Source organism: Eumetopias jubatus, unplaced genomic scaffold (genome assembly GCF_037043125.1).
Source record: "Eumetopias jubatus isolate StellerSeaLion01/CBP00866 unplaced genomic scaffold, mEumJub1_p1.0 scaffold_2, whole genome shotgun sequence".
Lineage (NCBI taxonomy): Eukaryota > Metazoa > Chordata > Mammalia > Carnivora > Otariidae > Eumetopias > Eumetopias jubatus.
Window position 1 is genome coordinate 48,769,485 of NW_028274808.1, and position 11,188 is coordinate 48,780,672.

Genomic DNA, 11,188 nt, shown 5'->3' on the forward strand with positions numbered 1-11,188 from the left:
ATTCTTGGCACCTGATTTGCTTCCCCATTGGCAAAGCTACAGCTGTGGTTCACATCCCAAAGATCCCATGACTCATGCCACCTCCCCCTCCACCTGGTGGGCCTCCAGCAAGAATGGTTTTGATAGCACAACACACAATAAAACAATTCCTCAAAAAACTTCTAGTGGTCTTTATCATCACTCACATTTATTCCTACAGAATTCATTAATGGTAACAGATTTTCTGAGTATTTACTATGTCTCAGATAAGGTGCTTAACACTTGAAATGCATAATTTCATTTAATTCTCTCAATAAACTCTGATGTGGTGGCCTATATATTGCCATTTTACAGGTGAGATTAACAAGGCTTAGTTCGGCTCGAATTTGCTCAGGGTTACTCTGATGGTGTCTTAGTTTGTTTGGGCTGTGATAGCAAAATACCAGAGAGTGGGGTGGCTCAAAACAACAGGAATTTCTTCCTCATAGTCTAGAGACTGGAAAGTCCATGATCAAGCTGACCACCACTAGTTCTGGTGAGAGCCATCTTCCTGGCTTAGAGATGGTCTCCTTCTCAAGGTGTGGCATCCTTCTTACAGGCCCTATCCTTAGTGGGGATGTGAGGATAGAGAGAAGGCAAAGTCTCTAGTGTGTCTTCTTATAAGGGCACTAATCCCATCATGGGGCCCCATTCCCATGACCTCACCCAACCCTAATTATCTCCCAAAGGCCCCATCTTCAAATGCCATCACACTGGGGGTAAGGGCTTCAATATCTGCATTTGGTGGGGACACAAGCATTCAGTCCCTTGCCAATGGTGAGGGACAGAATAGTCTTCAGTCATCTTGGCCCTCGCTCTATTTCTCACACATATTTAACTCACTGTGCCACAAAATGCTCTGTGAACCCCTGCCTGGAACGCTCTGCTTCCAGATCCTGACATGCCTCTATCCTTCTGTCATTTGGATTCAGTTCCAATATGACCTACTTCAAATTCATTCTTTACTCCTAATCTCAAGTACATCCCTCCACCCCCCCACCAGCCACTCCGTCAAGTTCTCCTATTCATTTCTTCATGGCAAGTGTCACTTCTCAACATTATCTTATTAATATATTGATTGACCTGCACACTGTCTGCCTCCTCTCTAGAATGTAAGCTTCATGAGAACCCAAACTAGATCTCTTGTTTGCATTTGTATTTCTACAAACTTCAAGGATGCTTACACATGATTAATGGATTATATGTGAATGGATGTCTACCGCAAGGTCACTCCTCTCTAGCCCCAAACTCTGCTGATGGATGCAGTGCCTTGCTTGAAGCTAAAGGGGACGTGAGGGTCAGAGGGGCACACGCAGAGCCACCACATGACTTGTCATCTGATATATGGTATTGACAGCTGAAGATCTTCACAGGAAAGGTCAAGAGGAGGTTTGGATCATGTGACTCAGGCATAAAAATACTTCTCTCTCTGAACACTCACCCAGAGGTACATTAATTCCTTCCTTTAATCCCTGTTATAGAATGAATGTATCCCCCCCAAAAATCTGTTGAAGCTTTAATGCCCATATGATGGTATTTGGAGAGAGGCCTTTGGAAGGTAATTAGATTTCCATAAAGTCATGAGGACAGAGCCCGCATAATGGGATTAGTGTTTCTATATGAAGAGGAATAGATGAGAGCCTACTCTTCCCCACCATGTGAGGACACAGCAAGTAGGTAGCCGTTTGTAAACCCAGAAGAGGGTCCTCACCAGAACCCAAGTGTGCCGTCACCCAGATCTCACCCTTACCAACCTCCAGAACTGGGAGAAATAAATGTTCATTGAGTAAGTCTCTCAGTCTATGCTATTTTGCTAGTAGCAACAGGAACTGACCAAGAAAATCCCCAAATCACTCCATCTTATGATAGACACTCTTGGAGTCTCAGGAACCTTCCTTCCCACTACCAGCTGTGAAATAACTTGCCATTCACCCGGGCATCCAGCTGGTATCTTCTCTGTGGCTCCCTCCTTGTTAACATGACTTGTCCCCTCATGGTCTTAACACCACCTTCCTTGAGGTTGCACCTGAACTGAGTCTCTTCTTCCCTTGAGGCTGGGTCTCTGCTCCTTCACTCCAGCTTCCAGCTTTTACACCTCCTGATGCTGCCTGGCCAGCACCACGATCCCAGTCCAAAGCAGGCCAACAGAGTGGTACAGCCTCAAGCTGAAGGTGGTTTCACAGTTGTTGCAGTTCTGACCCAACCTGTGTAGGGAACAGGCACATCTACCTGTCAAAGACATTTCCCTGATCTCCCAGCCCAGGAGATATCTGGAGATGGAATGTTCTAAGATGGAATGCATTCCTCCTTTTATCATGAAGAACTAAGACCTCCCCCCCTCCGCCGCCCCCCCACCCCGCCTTTTGTTCCCTTTTCTCTCTGGGAAGGAACTCTTTCAACCCATCCAGATTTCCCTTGCTAGCTCTGCAAATTAATTTTTCCTATTTCTTACTGAGAATATCAAATACACCACTAAGACCCCTCGTGTTTCTTTCAGGTTTTTTTTTTTTTTGTATTTCCCATTTCTTGTTTTTGTTTTGCACCAGCTAAAGAGATTCAGCCATGTTTTCCATGTTTCCAACATTTTTCCCAGTATAAAGTAGAATACTTTATAACCTGTATTCATTAATTCGACAAAAAAATTTCTAAAAGTCTACTATTTACGATGCACTGTCCTAGGAGCTTTTTGTGGTGTTAGTGACTGGCTAACCCAACACATTAATATTCTAATATTAAACATTTTTCAAAGCTCTGTAGTGATATAAACATAAATGTCTCCTTAATGGCATTCTTAGGTGCTCTATTTGTCAGAGACCAGTTCTGCTTGGCTTTTCTTTTTTTTTTTTTAATTAACTTAAATCTTTATTGCTTAGGGGATGCTGAATCAGTCTTCCAAATGCCAAGTGAGACTATTTGAATTTAGGGGGAAAATATAACTAAAAAATGCCAGGTCAGAGACATAAAACCCACCATGCCCAAGGGGCCGCTGTTTCTCATTGTGTGACGGGTTTCAGAATCAAAATAAAGGATGTTCAGAAATTAACTTGGGACTGCATTCTTCACGGATAGCATCAAAAAATAGGGTACCAGGAAAATCAGAATTGAACTATTGAATTTATTAGGGTGTCTAGTTTATATTCGGCTGAAAATTGTATAAGGATGTAAACTTTGTTTAACTTAGGAATCAGGGAAATGTCTTTGACAGGTAGATGTGCCTGTTCCCTACACAGACACAGTCCAGAAGACAACTCTTAGTGATGTGATGCCCAGAGGGTTTCCAGATCTGATCCGCAAGTAACTGGTTCCCTCCCAAGATGAGCACTTGCTAATTCAGTACTTCAGGAACATTTATCAAGCGGTTAACATATTGCAGACATTGAGTTAGATGCTGGTACTACCAAAGGGAACATAAAAGTGTTGTTTCTGAAGGGTAGTATCCACATGTATATTGAGGCCAAGTCTTCAGTGTCTGAGTAAGAGTGGTCAGGACCTCAAATTTTAAACCGCGTTCGTTCTTTCCTTAAACAAACATTTATTAAGGGCTGCCATGTGCCTGCATTGTGCTAGATGTTGGTGCCACAATGGGAAACAAGGCAGACAGTGTCCCTGACTCCGTATGTCTATCAGAGGATTCGGAAGACACAATAAGCAATAACAATAATGTGCTATGATAGGGAAGCTCAGCACCATGGAAACGTGGAGCAGGGCAATCCTGGTCTGGGAACGGGAAGCGGCGGGGGTGGGGTGGGGGGGTGGGGGGTGTCAGGCTTGTAATTCATGAATCAGAGACTAACCCATACAGCTATCAGTGAAAGGCAGGGCAACCTCCACAGACTTCAGCTGAAGAAGGAACAAAATCAATTTTCTTTTATATCACCGTTTTATTCACACATCAGCATCCCCTCATTTCTATCTACTTATTCCTGAAAGCAGTCCTTTTATAAGCTCCAAACATGGTGATTAAACAAAGGGGATTCTAGAAGGGCAGACAAAGCATTAGAGATGGTTTCATTTCATATAAATGCCAAATTTTCTGCCTCAGTAAGGTTGCAGCTGTGACAAGAATTAGGCTGCTTTCTAGGTCATATATTTTCTAAAATACCATGCAAAGAAAATATTAATACATCAGGAGAAACGAAACAAATAGACTCAATTATTTGAAAACCTTGCGAGTAGACAATTTTTATAATTAAACGAATAATGCAGCATGTTGAATAAACAAAGAAAATTATATTGTTCATATAAAGTGAAGATGGTTTCTCTAGTTAAATCTAAGCATACAAAGAATTGGTCCTAAATTTAGTCTCTTGTTCTGCACAGGATTCTGAATGGAAGTTGGATTAATTGGCATTTAATTAGTCTTACATCATTTTCTGTGTAATAATCTTCTATGCATTTTTGGCAATTTAGAAATTAGATTCCTATGAACCATAATTTTTTTTTTAGTTAACTACAGTCTCTGTATGTGGGGTGTATGAACTAGGAGACTGCTCACAGAGGTATGGCCAAAGTGTGAATTTTAGCCAATGATGAAATGATCTGATTCATATCAGAATTAATCAGTATGAATAATGTTTAGTCATAAACTAGACACAGATCAGTAATTAACACCAGGCTGGTAATTAGCAGTGCTTCCTGGTTACAAACAGCACCTCCCCATGCAGCATGAAATAACTCCTTTTGTATTCTGTTCTGTTTTCTTTTATCCTGTGTTTGGACTTTAGTCACAGAGGGATTGATGTTTACTGCAAAGAGCCTGGAGTCAGAAGATCTATATTCTGGTCTCCGGCTGCTAAAAGTTAACTGTTTGACCTTAATAAAAATAAGTTCTACACTTCTCTTCAGCTTGCACCTCTGCAAAATGAAGATACTTTATAAAGCAGAGTTGTGAAAAGAACAAAACAAGGTCATGAACATAAAAGTGTGCTGAAAAAATGTTAATTGACAATATGAAAAATATTCAAATAGCTTATGCATAAATACAATTACATATCACAATGATAATTAATGTTAACTAAATTATTGCATAAGGGATATCAAAAATAACCTGTCAATATAATTTTCATTTCTAAACCAATAAAGCCAGTAGGATGGCATACGTGTGCTTGTGTATGTATGTTTTAGGTGATGAGACACTTGCTAGGTATTATAAAGTATTCCTCTATAACAGAATGATATATGTCATACATGCATATGGGTTTTTGAAATTCAGAACTATGCAAAGGAGGCGATAATCACTAATTTATCTGGATATCTAGTATGTGTTGCATCACTTCTCTAAACAAAAAATCAATAAAGAAGGCTGATAAATGGGCTCCTCTCGGGAGGGCTGAAGACAGAGACAGATGAAGATGCTTTGTTTCTGAAACCTCTAGCCTGGAATAAATTACACAGTCATGAGCCAAAGTCATCTACAATTAATTCCAGTTGTAAATTTCAGTCAAGAGAGGTGCTGGGAGCCTGATACAGCATCACATTACTGGTTTGCATATTTTTACCATGTGTATATCATTTTAATAATGAAGTTTTGTATCTAAAAAACCTTGTAGAAATTCTGTAAGTTGTTTTAGGTATATTGTCTTGAGAGGACAGACATATGTTTGTATTGAAATTTAGCTTATTTTTTCTTGTGTTCATCAGGAGAGAAACCTCATATATCATGACTGTAGAGAAAAATGCTTTTTCTCTATTTAATTCTAACGTTTGCTTCACAAACAAGTACTAGCCATAAATGTGTCTAAACCTATGGAGGATTAATCACATTAAAATAATACATATCTCTACACTATGTTCATTTCTCAGACTATCTGGTGTGATAAGGCACAGAAACTAACCTACTGCATTTGTGAAATATTTTCAGAGGTCAATTTCTAAGTTGTTAGTAAAAACATTATGGTAGGACTTCCAGCCTGACAAATGACACAGATCTATTTTTCCCTGTTTTATCCTCCCAAGCACAACTATAAACCCTGGAAATAATGCAAGAATAATAATGAAAATAAGCAAGGAGAAGTCTGAATGGTAGTAAGGAGAAGGCAAGCTGGTTTGGAACTCCAGGACTGGAGGAACAGTGCGGTGGTCAGGTGTCTTGCATCCTCCCTCAACCAAAAGAGGAAGACCCAGCATTTCCTGACCACCAAACTGGCAACAAAATGTGCCCAGGTAAACTCATTCTTTTCCTGGATTGAATGGGAGACCCTCTGCCAACATGAGTGAGCCTGACACCATTAGCAGGACAAAATAATCAAGAGCCCCATCAACAAAAAAAGGCAAGGCAAAGTGCTCCTCCCTACTGGTCCCCACATGCCTGCACTGGTGAGATACACTGAGGCAGGGGGCCAGAACTGACATGAGGCACAAACTTATCACAAGAGACTTAGTCTGGGAAGCCTCTTTTATCCGCTTGGGCACCCCAAGCCTAATACTCCTGATATTCCTTCTCCTACTGGGAGCCACCAACGTCAACAGGTAGAACCAGTGGGAAGGATTCAGCCATAGCAAATGGCCAATCCCACGCTCCAGAGGCCACCAAGCTGGTTGGAACCAGCTATAGGGATGCAGAAACAAAATAAGCAGCAACCTAAGAAGACTCTGATCTTGCAAGCTCAAGAAATGCCTTCCATATTCAGGGACACCAGAGAAGACACAGAACACCAGCTGGGAGATCTCAACATAGAGACACTAGAATCCTGGCCTGAGAAACCCTTTCTATCCCCATAGCCAGAGACCTGAGGAAGCCCCAGAGGGATCAGAGAAGACAAAAAAAAAAAAAAAAAATCCAAAAGAACACTGCAAATGCACACCCATTGGAACCACAGCCCACAAAAGTAGCCCAAGACCCGAATGCTAAACCTAAATAAACAGGGAAACAAACTTCCTACTAAAATAAAAGATATAAGCGGGACCTATAACTCCTAATGTATTAGACAAAATGTCCAGGATACGAAATGGTCTGTTGTGTTAAGAGTCAAAAAACACACCTTGAATGAGAAAAGACAATCCACTGACTACAATATGGGGATGAATTAGATGTTGGAATTCTCTGAGACCACCACCAAGGATTTTAAAGCATCCGTCATAAGAGTACTTCAACAATCCATTTTAAAATTTGTTGAGATGATGGGGCGCCTGGGTAGCACAGTCATTAGGTGTCTGCCTTCGGCTCAGGTCATGATCGCAGAGTCTTGGGATTGAGCCCTGCATGGGGCTCCCTGCTCCGTGGGAAGCCTGCTTCTCCCTCTCCCATGTCCCCTGCTGGTGTTCCCTCTCTCGCTGTGTCTCTCACTGTCAAATAAATTAAAAGAAAAAAAAAATTGTTGAGATGGGGCACCTAGGTGGCTCAGTTGGTTAAGCATCTGCCTTCAGCTCAGGTCATGATCTCAGGGTCTTGAGATGAAGCCCTGCATTGGGCTCCCTGCTCAGCAGGGAGTCTGCTTCTCCCTCTCCCTTTGTCCCTCCCTCTCCACTCATGCTCTGTCTCTCGTTTTCTCTCCCTACCCCGCCCACCCCCCACCCCCCACCCCCCACCCCACTCATGCACTCTCACTCTCTTGAAAAGAAAAAGAATTACTAATCTTCCAAAACATAAAGCACCAGGCCCAGATGCATTCCCTGGTGAATTTTACCAAATATTTAAAGAAGAAATTTACACCAAATTTTTTGCAATCTCTTTCAGAAGATAGAAACAGAGGAAATCCTTCCTAACTCATTCTAGGAAGCCAGTATTACCCTATTACCTAACAAAGACATTGCAAAAAAATAGAAAATTATTAACCCATATTTCTGATGAACATAGCTAAAATATTCTCAATAAAATATTTGTAAAGAGAATCCAACAATGTAGAAAAAAGAATTATACACATGACCAAGTGGTATTTATTCCAGATATGCAAGGATGGTCCAACATTAAAAAATCAACTATTATAGTCCATCCTGTTAACTGGCTAAAGAAAAATCATATGATGATATCAATAGATGCAGGTAAATCATTTGACAAATTTCAACAAATATTTATGATGAAAATCTCAGTCAACTAGGAATAGGGGGGAGTTCCTCAACTTATTAAAGAATATAAACAAAGACCCAAGTGAGGGCAGCTCCTGCTGGGTCTGAGTGTCACCAACCCTCCCACCCCCCAAGACCATTGCTCTTGACTAGCCCCTATTCCATGGTAAGCATGTGCAAACAAAAGGCCCTGATAAAAAATGCCAACATGTTGAGGAGATGCAACAGAACTGGGTGAAATGTGCAACTCAGGCATTGGAGAAATATAGCATAGAGAAGGACATTGTGGTCCATATTAAAAAGGAGTTTGACAAGGAGTACAATTCCACCTGGGATTGCATCATGGTGAGAAACTTTGGTAGTTATGTGACACATGAAACCAAACGCTTCATCTACTTCTATCTGGGCCAAGTGGCCATTCTTCCGTTCAAATCTGATTAAAACCATGAACTGTGTCACACACCCAGTGATCCATCCAAAGACAAGGACTGCTGTCTAAATTTCAAATACTGAAATCTTGCATAAGGGAATACCTTGATCTCTGAACCTGTATTGTGTTGTTTTGTATAGGACATTCTCTGTACGAATTTTTTGTGATTATAAAACAGTTAGCAAAATAGCTTACATTTATATTTATTTTCTATTCCATACCTCTCTCCTCATGTTTTTTCTACTCAAAATCCATTCTTTTCAAAAAGTAATAAATCTGTTGGAGAAAAAAAGAATATATACAAAACCCTATAGCTAACATCATACTCAGTGTTGAGAAATTTGAAGTTTTCCACTAAGATTATATACAAGACAAGACTGTCTTAACACTCTTTTTCAATATTGTACTGGAAGTCCTTGTTAATGCAATATACAAAAAATGAAATAAAATAAATATCATGAAGGAATATGTATAACTGTCTTTTTTTTCACAGATGACATGATTGTCTATGTAGAAAGTCCAAAATAATGAACAAAAAATTTCTGGAACTAATAAGAGTTGTAGCAAGCTTGCAGAATATAAAGTTAATATACAGAAGTCAATTGCTTTCTTAGACACCAGCACTGAACAGTGGCATTTAAAATTAAAAACACATTACCATTTGCATTAGCCCGTCCAAAAATAAATACTTAAGTTTAAATCTAACAAAATATGTAGAAACTCTATATGAGGAAAACTATGAAACCCTGTGATTGAAATCAAAGAACTAAATAAATGAAGAGATATTCCATATTCATGTATAGGAAGACCTAATATTATCAAAATGTCAGTTCTTTACAACTTGATCTGTAGATTTAGTGTAATCCCAATTAAAATCTCAGCCAGTTATTTTGTAGATGTTGACAAACTGATTCTAAAGTTTATATAGAGGGGTGGAAGATGCAAAATAGAAAAACAATATTGAAGGAGAAGAACAAATTTCGATGACTGACACTACCCAACCTCAAGACTTACTATAAAGCTACAATAATCAAGACAGTGTGGTATTGGTAAAATAATAGACAAATAGGTTAATGGAACAGAATAAAAGGCCCAGAAATAGACCCACATACATATAGTCAACTGATCTTTGACAAAACAGCAAAACACAATGAAGCAAAGATAGTCTCTTCAACAAATGGTGCTGGAACAACTGAACATCCATGTGCAAAAAAAAAAGAATCTGGATACAGATCTTTTCACAAAAGTTAAGCCAAGATGAGTCACAGACATAAATGTAAAACACAAAACTATAAAACTTCTAGAAGAGAATATAGGAGAAAATCTAGATGACCTTGAGGATGGCAATGATTTTTTAGATACAACACCAAAAACATGATCCATGAAGGAAACACTTGATGAGCTGGATTTCATCAAAATTAAACATTTCTGCTCTATGAAAGACAGTGTCAAGAAAATGAGAAGACAAACCACAGAATGAGAGAAAATAATTCCAAAAGACACATTTGATGAAGGACTGCTAGCCAAAATATATGAGGAGCTCTTTTTTTTTTAAGATTTTATTTATTCATTCGACAGAGAGAGACACAGCAAGAGAGGGAACACAAGCAGGGGGAATAGGAGAGGGAGGAGCAGGCTTCCCACCAAGCAGGGAACCCGATGCAGGGCTCAATCCCAGGACCCTGGGATCATGAACTGAGCCGAAGGCAGGTGCTTAACGACTGCCACCCAGGCGCCCCTATGAAGAGCTCTTAAAACTCCACAATAAAGGATAGCAACAACCAATTAAAAAATGGGCCAGGGGTACCTGGGTGACTCAGTCAGTTAAGCAGTCAACTCTTGATTTCTGCTCAGGTCATGATCTCAGGGTGGTGAGATCAAGCCCTGCATTGGGCTCCATACTCAGTAAGGAGTTGGAGCCTGGTTGAGATTCTCACACTCCCTTTTTGCCCCTCCCCCTGCTTGTGTGGACTCTCTCTCTCCAAAATAAATAAACAAATCTTAAAAAAATAAAATAAATAAAATTAAAAAATAAAAGATGGGCCAAAGACCTTAACAAACACCTCACCAAAAAAGATATATGGATGGAAAACAAACACTTGAAAAGATGTTGACATCATATGTCATTAAGGAATTGCAAATTCAAACAATAATAAAATACCACTGCACATGTATTTGAATGATTAAGAATCAAAACACTGACAACACTAAATGCTGTGGTGGATAGGGAGCAACAGGAACTCTCATTCATTGATAGTAGGAATGCAAAATGGTACAGCCAGTTAGGAGGACAGTTTGGCAGTTTCTTATAAAACTAAACATACTCTTACCACATACTCTTACTTTTACCACATGATATAGCAATTTCACTTCTTGGCATTTACTTAAATGAATTAAAAACTTATATCCACACAGGGGCATCTGGGTGGCTCAGTTGGTTAAGTGTCCAACTCTTGGTTTCAGTTCTGGTCATAATCTCAGGGTCGTGAGATAGAGCCCTGTGTCAGGCTCCATGCTCAGTGAGGAGTTTGCTTGAGATTCTCTTCCTCTCCCTCTGCCCCTTCTTCTGCCCCTCCCCCTTCCCTCTCTCTCTAAAATAAATAAATAAATAAACAAACAAACAAATAACATGTCCATACACCAAAAAAACTACATTAAATTTGTTTATAGCAGCTTTATTCATAATTGCCAAAACTTGGATGCAACTAAGATGTCCTTCAGTGGGTGAATGGACAA

General features: G+C 39.7%; 1 pseudogene; it reads left to right on the top strand.

Moving 5' to 3' along the window:
* The first annotated feature begins 8,194 nt into the window (after positions 1 to 8,194).
* On the top strand, positions 8,195 to 8,463 carry LOC114217442 (dynein light chain 1, cytoplasmic pseudogene; annotated as a pseudogene).
* Positions 8,464 to 11,188: the final 2,725 nt, after the last annotated feature.